Source organism: Lycorma delicatula, chromosome 4 (assembly GCF_047948215.1).
Source record: "Lycorma delicatula isolate Av1 chromosome 4, ASM4794821v1, whole genome shotgun sequence".
Classification (NCBI taxonomy): Eukaryota; Metazoa; Arthropoda; class Insecta; order Hemiptera; family Fulgoridae; genus Lycorma; species Lycorma delicatula.
In genome coordinates, this window is record NC_134458.1 from 96,342,154 (window position 1) to 96,357,592 (window position 15,439).

Consider the following 15,439-nt stretch of genomic DNA (forward strand, 5'->3'; position numbering starts at 1 on the left):
AATTGAAAAGATTTTGTTTTTACATTTATGTAAAATCAACTAAGATAATAACAGTCAAACATCTATTTTTGTTTAGTTTTCTTCACTTTTTAAAGACCAAGTTCAATATTGTAATAAAATTACATAGATCAACAGAAAACTAACTAGATAATTAAATGACACCCCCTATTTTTTTACTTTATAATGAAGCATGTTATCAAGCTTCAAACTCATTAATAGCCTAAAATACAATGTGACTTTTATACTAATGCAACAAAAAGTTGTCAGTGATGAAGCAACAGATGGCCCAAAAATTTAACCCAAATCTTTTCTATCCCAATCTAAATGTTTAATATATAAAATTGCTGTCTTTATACTGAAATGCATGAGATAACACAACTAGGATCCAAGGTATAGTGTGTGATTTATAGTGCTTTTCAACAGGACAGTACAAGAAGTTAAAGATAATTTGAGAGTGTAGAAATTATTCAAGGAGAAAAAATAAAAATGTTAAGATTCACCACTAACATTGCTCTTTTGGCAGAAACCAAAATGAAAGAAGAAATTCTGAATAGCATAGATTTATTTCTGGAAAAAAAGTTTAAGTTTGGGAATAATTTATATCAAACCAAATGAAATGAAATGAAACCAAATGAATGTAATGAAATGTGATAGAAAGGTGCATAATGAGGAATTAATAAAATGGAGAATATAATACACAACAAAAGGGGAGAATTTTGCAACCTAGGGACTAAAATTACAAAGGCTGCATAAAATAAGAAGGAAATCAAAACCAGACAGGCACAAGCAAGGAAAGCTTTCAGACAGAAAAGAAGTCCACTAGTATGAAATATAGATGGTGCAAATGAATTATAGTAATGAAACATGGATAGCAAGAAATGCAGAAAGGAAAAAATAGAAGGTTTTGAAAACCAGTGTTGCGGGAGAATGTAGAAAATTAGATGAATTATAAGATACAATATGATGAGCTCTAAAGAAAAATAAGAGATGGCAGGATACTAAGGGCAAAATTTTGTAAAGGGACGAGCTGGGTTGTTGGTAACACATTAAGGCATCCAGGTTTAGTTAATTGGTAATAGGTATGTGTAGAGAGTAAAAACTTTATAGAAAACAAAGATTGCGATTGATAAAACTTTCTTATTTCAGGTTAGACTAGATCTTTATGGTCCCATATCCTTCTTGACACAATCTTACTAGAGGGAATGAAGTACAGAAATTTGTAATATATGAAAAGATGTCATGCCTGATTGGTATTCAAATTCAGAACCTTTTAGATAAAATATAGAAATGTTACCACCCCGTCGCAGAAGTCAACAGAGTAAAAACAACTGATTTAATACACAATTCAATAATTAAATAATCATTATCAGCAGTATACTAATGTAAGCAAAAATACAATACAAAAACAACTTGCAAAGCAATAAAAATAAGTTTACTTGTATTTATAAAGTAAAATAAGCATTAAAAACACAAAAAATAAAACTACACATCTATGAGAAGTTGAAGCAAAGAACAAAAGCTTGGCTGAAAATATATTTTACACCCCCTAAACTGTAATCTAAATCACCATAAAGCACATAGAATGATTTTATGATACAGGTCACACTATAAGCTAACCTTTTGTTTATTACTTGAACTACTCATGGTTAGACTGCATTTAATTTTTAAGTTCAATTTTTTTAATATATATATTACATAGATAAACCTTTTTTTGTAATGCTATATAAATATAATTTTTGCTTGTTATGTTTATTACATGTATCTTTATAACTACTTTTGTAACTAACAATAATGATTTTTTTTAAATGCACATTTGGTTAATCGATTTCTACTTTGAATAATGATTCTTGAGTACACTCTTAGTTTTATTCCAATAATCATTTAGCATATCTCATTCTATGAATTTATATAATGATACATGAATAGGTACTTTTAGTTTCTATTTTACTAAAGATCTTGGCAATTAAAATCAATAGAAAAATGTTTACTTCTGTTACAGTGGATTAATGTATTTCTTTATAGAACTGAAAATTACATGTAATATATCAATTCAAATGATTTGATCTTGAACAGGACTAATATCAGTTATTACCAAAAACTTAATGAGGAAAACACTAAGAATTATGGCTAAATAACAAGTTGTTTTCCCTTTCAGAAGTATAAAAAAAAACTGATGCATTATTTATATTTAAACATACTCAATAAAATTAATTTACCTCTACCATCTTCTAACCACTAACAATCAGGGAGATTCTGAGTGTAATAAAATAATTAAATGTTGAATGTTAAGGGCTTTATTTTCAGTATTTGTTTAAAAATATAAGATTTTTTGTTAGAAAATATATATCATAATGTTGATTATTTAATGCCATTTTGACATTTTTAGCAATATTAACTAGCTAAAGAGTTGTGCAAAAGATATGAGTAATAAAAATTCATATTATAATAATAAAATTTGATGATTCATTATTTTAATCAAAGTTTGCTACAAAAACAGCAATATGTCAAATTGAGAATTATGGTGTGCACTATGTACTGACTGATAAATGAAACAATAAATACCACATAATATACAAATACTTACTTCCTACTATCACTTGAAATATAAAACTGACTTTATACCAAATTCCTAAACAAAATATTAAAGTAAAAAAGGAAAATATTTAGGATCAGGCACATTTCAATAACTTACACTAGTTTGTCCACAAAGATATATTTGCATGATTAGAATTAATAATTTATAAATAAATAAAGCATTACATAAGTAACTAAATTAATTAATAGCAACAACAGAATAGTAACCAATGACAGTTAATCACATGCTACACATATTTATTTACATGAATAGTTTTTTAAAATCATTAGGTTATGAACCAAATAAGAAAATAACTACATACCCTTTGTAGAACAATAATACAGTTTAAAAGTATTTTTAAACTAATACTTCAACATTCAGGAATGATTACAAAAGATAACTAGAGTGGCAACATTATGGTTGCTGTAAGTCTCATGTCTGTTAGACTACTAAATTAGATCCTAATTGAAAAATTACTGTTACTTAAACTGGATGCGACAGTGATTTCCAGTCAAAATAATATATATAATTTAGTGGGTAACACATACAAAATTAAATTATTAAATAGCATTTTATAACAAAAATTGTGATTAATACAATTATAATTTGTATATATGTATATACACATGTAAACTGACACTGGCTTAATAATGAATTGCTAAATTATTAGTAATCACATCTACTTTCATGAAATTTTCGGTGCATATTACATTTATAAGAAATCTATCTTAACATTTTTTTTTTTTTTAATTTGATTGAGGGAAAGCCGAAAATAAACAAAAGGTTCTTCAAGAGGAACAAAACCTCTATTCAAAATTTGAAAAAACATTTCATAGGAAAACTGATTTACATTTAATCTTCTTAAATTATTATTATTATTATTATTTAGTAGTAAAATGCATCCTAACAAATAAATCAAGAAAAATTTTAATGAAAAGGATTCAAAATTCTATTATAATTTTTTTTAAATGTCCCCTATAAAAGCAATTAATTATTTGCTTTTTTTAATTTTAATGCTTTTTAAAGCATTAAAAGCTTTAAAAAAGCTTATCTTAGAAAGATTTTCAAAAATTATAAATTTTGATAATTATACTCATATTATATTTATAATTACAAATATTTAATCGTTATAAATACAAGCTGCACACAGTTTGTGCTGCAGAAAAGATGTAACATTTCAAGGTATGATCACTAGCTATAGAGGAGCATGCCTTAATTTTGGGACCACCAAATTACTTGTAATAGAATTTTTTCAAAAACAAAAAAGATTAATATCAATGATCCGTAACCTTCTTTGGGTATGGATAATATGTATGTGTGCATGAGGATATGTAGCCAGTTGTATAACATTTATTTTAGATGGCTTTAAAAAATGGTTGTGGAACTAAAATCTCATCAAAATCCGTTGATGTAATGAGAAGAAATAATGATTGGAGTCCATATCAAATCAATTTTCCAACACCAGCAGATAACAACAAAAAGCGCTATTAAGCAAGTGTTTTCTTCCACAATTTTATTAAAATAATCTACAACAGCTAAAAATACTTTCAAAAATTTAATATTCCATAAAATATACATTCAAAATTATATGAATCACTTTTTAAATTTTTCTTTTTTCAATAATTTTATGAAAATTGTATGACCGATTTTTGAAAAATTCAGCGTAGAAATTTTTAGTAAGTGCGCCGGGAATATTCCTTTCGTAATATTTATTGGGAACATTTCCAAAAAACAGATTCCCAGGAAAAATTTGGAATTTTTTTAGTCTAGACACTCACTGATGTTCATTTCAGTAAATTTACATAAGTCTCTACACGTACGTACGTCTTTCACTTATGATATTCAGGTCCTACCTACCCACGCATAAAGAATGTGGCGCTGACCATCTAGACAAATGATTGAAAAAGAATTGACAGTAATAAGTGAAAATCACTTGCATTGAAAATAGGATAGGATTATTGTTTTGAGCCGTTCATAAGACAATACGGGATGGTACCAGAATTGGTTACTACCTATTCAGGTACCATCCCGTTAGGTATACATATAAATAAGTCTTGTCCGAATCCTGCCTCTGCAAATGTCCACCCCAACCAATGTATCATTGTACTAGCTAAATGGTACTGGTAATCAATGTGATGACCGCGTACCCAAATCAGTTCAGTCATTATTTCATACATTTTCGTCAATAAATTAAGCTGTTCCCAAAAAGGAACGGCACCCATCTCAAAACGCGTGACAGTATCTTTACCCGTTAGCGCTGCCTACCGTGATAACTTGGACGTTTAATCTGCGCTCAACAATTGTTCGCTCCACATTTTTTGAAGATGATTTAAAAATGGGAAGAAAAAGGATTTCCATATGGGAACTCGTCAAAACGATAGTAAAGAACAAAAAGGAAGTGTATGAATGCAGGTTAGAACATATATCATTTTGGTTAGTTTTACCCAACAATGTAGGGCAAGGCACAGACAAAGTGAGCGTTAATAAATTTTTGGTTAAGTTGGTCGTCCACCATGAAGATTAATTCTAAAAGAATATAGTTTAAATGTTTGTTATATTTGTTACAATTATTGCATAAACTTAATTTATTAAAATATCACCAACATTAAAATAGTTAAACTATGATGGTTAATATTCAGTTGAAGTGTACCATTTGACAATTTTATTAAGTCTAAAATTATATACACATTTTTCTCATCTGTTACGTGGGACTGCCAACATAAATTAACACAAATTTACCAAACACTACATATTATTAATTTATCACATATTCTAGATGCCTCTTAAATTTGCATTTTATTTTCCTTATATTCAACACTCCTTAAATTTATATTTGCTTTCCTTTTTTCTTTCTAACGATTCATTTTACATTAATAATTTTTTTTATCTTTTGCATTTTAAAATAGTTTCCAAGTTCTATTTTTATTTAAGTTTTCTATTTCTCTCTTCAGAGCGTTTTTTTTTTCAATTTTCAGTTTACTGCTTAACATTAACTCTGTGTATTTGGTACAGTTACATCACAAAAATTAACATATACATAATTATTTATAAAACCATTATTTAATGCCTTTCTTTTTCCTGTTTAGCCTCCGGTAACTACCGTTTAGATAATTCTTCAGAGGATATGTATGCGTGTAAATGAAGTGTAGTAGTCTTGTACATTCTCAGTTCAACCGTTCCTGAGATGTGTGGTTAATTGAAACCCAACCACCAAAGAACACCGGTATCCACGATCTAGTATTCAAATCCACGTAAAAATATCTGGCTTTACTAGGACTTGAATGCTGTAACTCTCGACTTCCAAATCAGCTGATTTGGGAATACGCGTTAACCACTAGACCAACCCGGTGGGTTTATTTTTTTAACGCCTACTATTTGGATTTCTTACTCTCACTGACTGCTTAGGTTCTATCTCATTATTTTCTTCAGACTTACTACTTAATCTGTTTTTCTACTTTGATCTGATTTATTTTTATAATCATCAATTATGTTGTATTTAAAACCTATTTATGTTATATTCTTTTATATTACCTCAATATGTCTTGCATTAATTATTTTATTATTTATTTGAATTCAGTAGCCTACTGCTGTATATTCTAACAATATTCCTAATTTTGCTTTATCATCCCATTTTGATTTTCTTAATTGATCTGGTATTCTCACAAAAACTCGACTTCCATCCAATTTTAAAAACTTGGGATTAAGTTTTTCACAAAAAATTATTTCATACGGTGTTTTACATTCAATAGTGTTAGCTAAAGTTCTGTTTTTCAAGTAAGCTGCGGTTTTAATCACTTCTCGCCAGTAAATATTATTAATTTTTGCTTTAGCCAACAAACACCTAGCCATATTCATAATTGATCTGTTGCATATTTCTGTTAACCATTTAACTGATGAGTATGAAGTGTGCATGGAATCAGTGGCTTTGCAATTGAATATTCTTTACTATTATTATCTTTTATGACCACATAGGGTCACTTTAGTCAGTCCATTATCCAATTCTTTGATGGGACTGTTTGGAAATTGCAGTCCTCCTGGTACTTTTTCATATGTTCCAATCTTTGTGCCCTTTCTAGTGTTGAAAATGTTCATGTTATGAGTTCTTTTCATGTGAGTGAGAAGCAAGTGTTTTTGTTCTTGTTTAATCTTATCTTATCTGTAGTGTCTTCTGGTGTAAGGTCAATTTCCTTCAGGTACTCTCTTATTTTTCTGATCCATCTGCATCCTGTCTTGGTGTTTTTCAAGTCGAGATCGTACTGTATTAGATGTTTTAGAAGTCTTGCATCCTCATGACAGTCCAAAGAATCCTAGTCTCCTCTTATGCATGGTATCAGTGATGGGTTCTAATTATTTGTACTTAACGTTGCTGAGCACAATCCACCACTGCCCGTCTTTCTGGTACTTTTTATTGATGCAGGCTCTTCCAGTTCTTTCAAATTTTCTAGAATCTATCTGTCTTTGATTGATTTTTTCAGATAGACGAGTGTTTCTGTTGCATAAGTGGCTTCTGATTTTATAACTATGTTGTAGTATCTTATTTTTGCATTTATTGATAGAATTTTTTATTGTAAGTGTACCAGGTTAATTTTTGAGTTTAGTTAGTTTGTTTTTTCTTATTTGGATCAAGGTTTTTTCATTTAGGTTGTTTGTTATTATTTCTCCGAGGTATTTAAACTGGGTTACTATTTTGATTTTATTACCATTTATGTTTACTTCTTTTAATCGTGTTGGTTTCTGGGGTATAATTTCTGTCTTTCAAATGATATTTTGAGACCAATTTTATTTGCAATGTTTTGAAGTTCTAATATCTGTGATTTAGCTTTGTTGATGTCATTTGCTAACAGTACCAAGTCATTGGCAAAACTAAGAGTTTTTTTTTTATTTTCCAGCCTATTTTTTCTTTCAGGGGACATTTTCTGAGCCATTCCCTCATTACCATTTCCAGACCAGAGTTGAATAATAGTAAGAGCCCATTGCCTTAGCACAGTCCTGTTTTGATCTCAAATAGTTTCGAGAGCTCACGGTTTTTTGTGTAGCGGATGGATGAGGGCTGTCATCCAGTGTTCTGGTAGTTCTTGTTTGATCCAGATGTTCACAAGCTGTTGATGTAGGGCAAGTTTTGTGAATCTTCCTGCATGTTTCCAGATCTCTACAAAAGTCTGATCTCTCACTGCTTTGTAATTCTTCATCTCAACCAGTGCTTGGTAGACTTCTTTTATTGTGGGAGGGTTGATGTTTTCTGGTGGTGTTGTTATTGGGGTGTTGGTGTTGAAGTTTAGGAGTTCTGTTCATTCTTCACAATTTAGGAGTTTGTTGAAATATTTAGCTAGGATTTCTGTATTGACTTTATTGTAGTGGGCCAGTTTACTGTTTTCATTCTTTATTAATATGGCTGGGGGTTCATATTTTTTGAGCTGATTTTTTAAGGTTTTGCAGGAGTTTCTCGACTGTGTTTTACTGAATTCTTTTTCTGTTGACTTCAGTGTGTCTTTATGGTGTTGTCTTTTTATTCTGCTTACGGTTCAGGTGGTTTCTTTTCTTTGTTTTACTAGATTTTGGATAGATATTTCTGATTTTTGGGATTAGTGAAATAGCCATACTTGATGTCTTTTCTCCACTGTTTCGTCACATTTGCTGTTCCACCATTGATTTTTTTTACAAAATTTTATTGGGGCTAATTCTTCTGTGATTTATTTAAGGTTGTTGACTAGATCTTTGAGCTTATCCATGATTTTTATTTCTTTGGTTGCATTTTGGTAATTTTCATTCTTGATTTGTTGAGGAGTGACCATTTTTCTTTTAGTTTTAAGGCCTTGGTTTTATTGCTTTCTTTGCGGAGTAAATTTAATTTTAATTTTGACTGCATAGTAATCTGAGCCTGTATACCCAGAGACTTTTACATTGTAGATCTCCTTGTGGTGTTGTTTGTCCATGAAGATATGGTCGAGTTGCCATTCCTCTTTAATGTAGTTGGGTTGCTTCCAGGTTTTAAGTTTTGAAATTTCCTCTTGAAAATAAGTAGATTTCATGATTGGGCTGTGATTTATGTAGAGATCAACGATTCCCTGTTCGTTTTATTTTTGGTAGGTCATTTTTCGATTATGTCTCAGTATCTTCTTTCTCTGCCTAGTTGAGCAATGAAGTCTTCAATTAATTGTTTCAACACAGTTTTTGAGGATGTTACTTATAGTCAGGTCAAGTAGATTCCAGAACTTTTCTATTTCTTTATGGTCTTTTGGAGAATTATTTTTATTATTAGTAGATGCATGGGCATTTATTATGGTGTAGATTTTATTAGATGGTTTTTAGGGTGAGTATTGAAATTCTTGGGGATTGCGACTTGAATTCTTGTATGGAGTTTATTATTTTGAGGATGACTAAAAAGCCTGTCCCAAACTGTGGGCCATTTTCATCACTCTCTTCCTAGGTATACCTTTGTACAGCCTATATCCTTGAAATTCCATGGCATCCTGGTCAGTGTTTCTTATTTCCTGCAGACCCATGATAAGAATCTTTACCATTATCACATATTAGATCTTTTATTCTTTTATCAGTCAAATTTTCTATTATACTGACACAATCTATGAAACAATTACAAACTTCAGACTTAGATTTAATACAAAAAATTTATGCTAGTTAATATAATCATCTGAAATGATAAAAAGTGTCTTCCATCATAATTGCCTACTGTTGCACAAGACCCATTTAAATCAGTATGAATCATTTCTAAAATTTCTTTGTCGTTTTCTCTTATTTTCAAAAGGTAATTATACATTTTACTTTTTATACATTATATGTATTTCATATACTCTGATACTATTTCTTTTGGTACACCCAATAAATAATCTATTTTTACATAAAGTATTTAAATAATTAAAATTTATGTCTCAACTTACAATTCCATTTTTGTTTTTAAGTCATTTTACTTTTACTAAACTTACATCTATTCTTTTATTCTATTTATAAATCACATTATTCATCAAACGATGTACATTATATTCCTTTATAGCAATGGTTATTAATTCTCTATTTTGGTTATAAATTTTAGAAATATTGCCACGTGATACTATTTTATTTTTCATTGTTACTTTAGAACAGCTTATTAAATTTTGTTTCATTTCTTTTACATAAAAAAATATTAAACAGTCACTTTGCTATTATTTTCATAGATTTGAAAATACTGCGTTTATTTTTCCTATTTTTGTGATGGTTAACAAACAACCATCTCCTAATTTTACATCGATTGGTTTTTCCAAAACTATATATTCATCAAAAAAGGTATTGTTTACAGTATGATACATCCAACTACTATTGAGTATACAATTTATCTGATTCTTACCGAATCTATTTTTATTATTGTTATTAATCTCAGCTGTATCTACTTCATTAATAAAAGAATTTTTGTTGATACAAAGTTCCTTTTTATGACCATGATTATTATTTGACCAGTTTGTTGTACCTCGATGATTTCCTCTGCCACATGACCATCCTGAATTTTGTCTGTGACATTTTGCTGTCTATTTCCATGCAGATAATAATAATATTTTTTTAGATGACAGAGTTTACCACAATGAAAACATTTTCCTTTCAATTCAGTAGAAAAAGCACTTGACTTAGGATAAATTCTTCGGTTTTATCCATTTAATTTTTTCTTCAGTTGATTTCAAACTTATTTTACTTTTGAGGTATTCAACCATTCTATTCTCTTCTGTTAATACATCAATTAAATCCCTGATATAACTACAAGGTGACAGAAGTACTCTCAACATGTATATTAGTTTTCTCCTGTTAGGTGATTTTTGCACCAGCAGCTTTGAGCTCGTTTATTGTTTTCTCAAATTTATCAAAAAAAGGTCACTTCTGAAACATTTTTCAGTTTGTTACTTTTAAGATTATTTCTATATATTATTTGTAATACCATAGATTCTTTCAAATAAATTTCATCAAACTTTTTCATAATTTGATACACTGAATCAAATTCACTGATATATTCCAGTTGTTTATTCAATGTCACTATAGATATAGTTTAGCTTTAATATCACTTTCCAAATAGCAATATCATCCACACCTCCTTTTTCCCATGTAGAAAAGTCTTTAAAATGTTTAAATTGTGAATTCTTTTTTCCCATTTTGAATACTCAGTCACATCAATAAAAAGTATCACAGTATCATCTATTTTCATGTACATCATTTGGTTAGCTTTTAATAATTGAAAAATAGAATTTTTCTTCTTTTACAAGTTTTCTTCTTTTTATCTTTCAATAGCCACTTAATATATATTTTCACACTTTTTACTAATACAACTGCTCTGCTGCTACGTTAGAATAAATGTTTGAATAAGATTTTATTTAAGAATTTATTTTATTTAATCATTAATAACATAAAAGTACTCAAATTATAATAGTTAATGTTCAGTTATTGATGTGTACCATTTGACAATTTTATTAAGTCTAAAGTTATATATGCATTTCCTCATCTGGGTTATGGCATTGCCAACATAAACAAACACAAATTTACCAAACACAACATATGATTAATTTACTACATATTCATCAATATTTATGCTGAATAATATTACGCTAAATTATTTTGGTGTCCTTATTGGTGATATATCTCCAGAAGAATGCTTCGAAAAACTACTCATTTGATAAAATGTTTTAAAATTCCAATGGATGTAAACAAAAATTTTTATGTGAAATGAATAAACATTTAAAATTACCTACACTCAGCAAAGAAGATATGGATGTCAAGGAGCACAAGAAGCAAGAGGACAAGACTTCATCTATGACAAAGGTCAGAATTTCTCTATTCTCTATTCACCTACAACATGGGTCCACCATATCCATTGCTAGTTATTTTGACTTGATGGGGTAATCCAAACTGGTTAGTGACAAATCCATATATACTTTTACCCTCTCATAAATTCACATAATAGATAGAGAAGCTAATGTCTTTGCCAAAGTACAAGGTTTTTGGGGTTCCAAATCAACAATATCCTATTCTCAACAATATCATTTGTTGAGAATGCACCATGCTTTAAGGTAGTTAGTTTATTAATGTAAGTTTATTTATTTCAGGTGAAAGCAGATATCATGATGGCAACAAGCTATATACGTTAACCAGAGCACCATTGGGGATTTTTGAGCATGAGCTATGGAAGGAATTTTTCAATATTTAAGGCCTTCAACCAGCAACAAGGAAGTCCCTATCTACTACCCTCTTAGATATGGAGTAAAATCATATGATGACTGATGTTTGGATTGTCTTCAACACATCTGATGATAATGACCAATGAATTTTGTAATTAATGATAAATGCTATAGTAATAATAGTTATTAAAGCAATTTGTACAGATGATAAGAGCAAAAAACCTGGTTAGATTATATTCAGGCTAGTAAAAAAAATATGCCCTTTATGACTCAGCAGCAGGGGCACACATTGGTAAAAATGCGCATTTGTATCTATATTTTATCAGTAGATATTTTTAGATGAGAGTGTAAAATATAAATTCCCACTAAAAATAATTAATTCCCAGATACATTCCCCTAAAAAAAAATTCCACGAATTTACTTATCACTGGTACCTATCATGCATATTATTATCTACCGTTTCATTATTGCATTTGAATCTATTCTCATTAAAAACATGAATAAAGTCAGTTTGTAATGCTATATATGATACTATTTTCCCAAACAATTTTTATACATGGCAATGCATCCAGTATTTATCTGTACATTAAAAAGTCAGATTAGATTTTTTTACAATTCACTGATACAAACTACAGTAAAGCTTTTCATTAATTTGCTTATAAATTGGAATTTTTGAAAATCTGAACTGCTTGCATAGAAAATAATGTAAAATGATATCTCATCACTCAATCACTAAAAATAATAAAGAAAAATAAACAAAGATAAACTAAAACAACAAATGTCATTCATTTCTTATATATTTCCTCTCTCTGTCTAAATATCTTTTATATGTTTGAAACCTCATTATTGTTTTTAATTACATTATTGTACAGTATTGTAGATAAACATTTACCATAATTTCTATAATAAATATTAAAAATTACATAACATGACTGCAAAAAAAACATTGCTCTTTAATACAGGATAATTAAAGAAAATGTGAGTGACAATTTTGTATATAATATTTGTATATAGTATATATACTTCTAAATTTATTTAAACATATAACTATTCTCATACACCGGTAACATAATACCACATACTGGTAATGTAAGGATTACAATGCAGGATCATACATCTAAATCAGTTCAGCTGTTGAGCTACTGTGGAGGAACATACATACACACTAAATACATTATACTCCTTTTTGAGCAGTCTTGTAAAGATAATAAAACTGCTAAAACATGCTGGAAAAAGTATTCAATTATGTAAATTTTCTGTTTCTAATGTGAATTTATTAGGAAATTCACTTAGGAAAATTGTTAAAAAATATTAAATATAGAAAAGATAAGATATGAAACTATCCACAAAAAACAGAACACAAAAAGAATTTGGATAAATGTGGATATTCTGTTCCCATACCCGGGAACAGAATATCATTTATCATTTGTTTGTTATACAACAAACAAATGAGTTAATAAAGAAACATACTTTTGATTAGCTTCTGTGAAATTCCATAAACATTATAAAATAATTAAACAGCACTTTATAAAAAACTTGTCTTGTTTTAATTTTAATTAACTGTAATTAAAGCATACAAACATAATTTAATGTTTTTTTTTAAATTTAATTCTTGTATTTCTCAAGCACTTATTTGCAAGCTAACATTATTAAAAAATGTAATTTATAACTTAAATATAACCTATTATTTCCCTTTAAAATTGTGATCTATCTCAGTAAAATGGTATTGAAGGAAACTCCTTTAAATTTGGAATTATATTAATTCGGACTGAATCCGAGCCTCATTAATTCCAAATTAACGAAGTTATATTATAAACATAAATTAAAAATGTTTGTATTTCAAGATAGAAATTATCATACTAAGGGGCTCTTTTTTAATTATAGCTCTGGTGTTGTAGCTTAGTTTATTATTTATCATTAAATTACATAAAGTTGTTCCTGTTTTTATGTTTTAATTTAATAAAGTGATTATGTATACTGTTTGCTTAAATTTTTCTGATAAACCAAAATTTAGAAAAATATTTTCTCTTACTGTAATATGTATAAATTACTATTAATTTTTATGCTTACAGAATACTGCGCCAAAACTGAACAGCAAGATAGACACTTAAGATTTACACTGAATTTGAAGTACAAATTATAAATTTTCCAATCATCACAAGTAAATTTATAAAACTAACTAACACTTCAGTATCAATGTCCACGACTTACTAAATAAAATATGTTACATGTAAAAATAAACTAATACAGGACAAAGGGCAGTATTGTTTCGTTTCATACTCAGACAGATAAGAATTTCAATGAAATTCAAAGGTCAATGTTTGATATCGTCATATAGTATTTTTTCCTAGCCTACTTGATGTATAAATATATAAAATTTATGATAGAATAAATGATTGTTATCTTATTTTTCAAGAAAATCTAATTTTAATTAAAAAACAAGTAGATTTAACAGAAAAAATGTTGTATAACACAATTATATGAGAATAATCTGTGTGTAATATTTTATATTCATTATTAATAAACAGATATTTATTATAGAAATACATTATCAATATAAAAATTCACAAGAAATGACTGTAGCTCTTAGTAACCATCATAATTTTTGTATAAAGTGATCTAAGCAAGCTGCAGTTAGAAAAGATGTAACTCAAGAGTGGAGAGGTTCATATTATTGCTTAATTTACTCATGGAATATGTAATTTCACAATTAAAGGAAAAATTTTAATACGAGTATAACAACCAAGAGAAGAACTAAAGTTAAGATTTGCATGAAATTAAGTATCAGTGGGGCAAACTGAATAATATCAGTACTAGGAAAGAAATTATATTTAAATACATAGAAGAGTAAGTTTGTGAGAGAAAATAGCATTGATACAGAATGTTGGAAGACAGTATAGTGCATTCCTTAAACCAATACCACAATAACTTCAGCAATTCAGCAAATAAAAGGAAACTAAGTAGGATAGTGTCTGCTGGTTAAACTGTCTTTATTTCACCACTTTCCGCAGAACATCAAAATAAAATAACTCTGGATGTAACCGTTTTATTACGTAACAATGTGCTATTGGTGTTTTATAACTCAAGCTGATTGGTCATTCCTCTTCCAGGTAGTCTATGAGCACTACACCACAAGAATCCCAAAAAGCCATAACAGACTTTTCCTACAAAAGGAAATAATTTTTGCTTTTTTTGGTGCACTTTCACCTGCTCCCACCCACTGTTTGGTCTCTGGTATATAATGGTGAATCCAACTTTCATCTACTGTCATAAAACGCCAAAGAAACTATACAGAAACATGTTTAAATAACTAAACATCCTTTAAAAGTGTTCAGCGCCATTTATTTTTGGTTGATTCTTAACAAATGCAGTACCCATTCTGCAGAAAACTTTTTCATACCCAAAACATCATGTAAAATGTAGTGCCTGTTGCAATGTCAACAAGCTTGCTTACCTTTAGTCATAGTATTTTTGGGTGTCCCAATTGTTAATCATCCTGAATGAATGTACAACCACGTTTAAATTCAGTAGCCCACTTTTTTACCTTCAAAAACAAAGAGTAAGAACCTTTAAAGTGAAATTGAACTCTTTTTGTAAGTCTATCGGGATAAAACCTTTTAAAACAAAATACTTTATAACAGCTTGAATTTCAATTTTATCCATTTTTCAGAAAATGTTAGGAATTCCAGATTTAAAGATCAAAAATTGTTACAGA

At 28.8% G+C, this 15,439-nt stretch overlaps 1 protein-coding gene across 3 annotated transcripts in view; it reads right to left on the reverse strand.

The window, feature by feature from the left end:
* The window catches only part of Apoltp (Apolipoprotein lipid transfer particle), a 262,249-nt gene extending 248,324 nt beyond the window's left edge, over nucleotides 1-13,925 (reverse strand). For all 3 annotated transcript variants that reach the window (XM_075363702.1, XM_075363703.1, XM_075363701.1), the window contains exon 1: nucleotides 13,795-13,925. The gene's annotated coding sequence lies outside the window, so the exon portion shown is untranslated. The remainder of the gene's footprint in view (nucleotides 1-13,794) is intronic.
* Nucleotides 13,926-15,439: the final 1,514 nt, after the last annotated feature.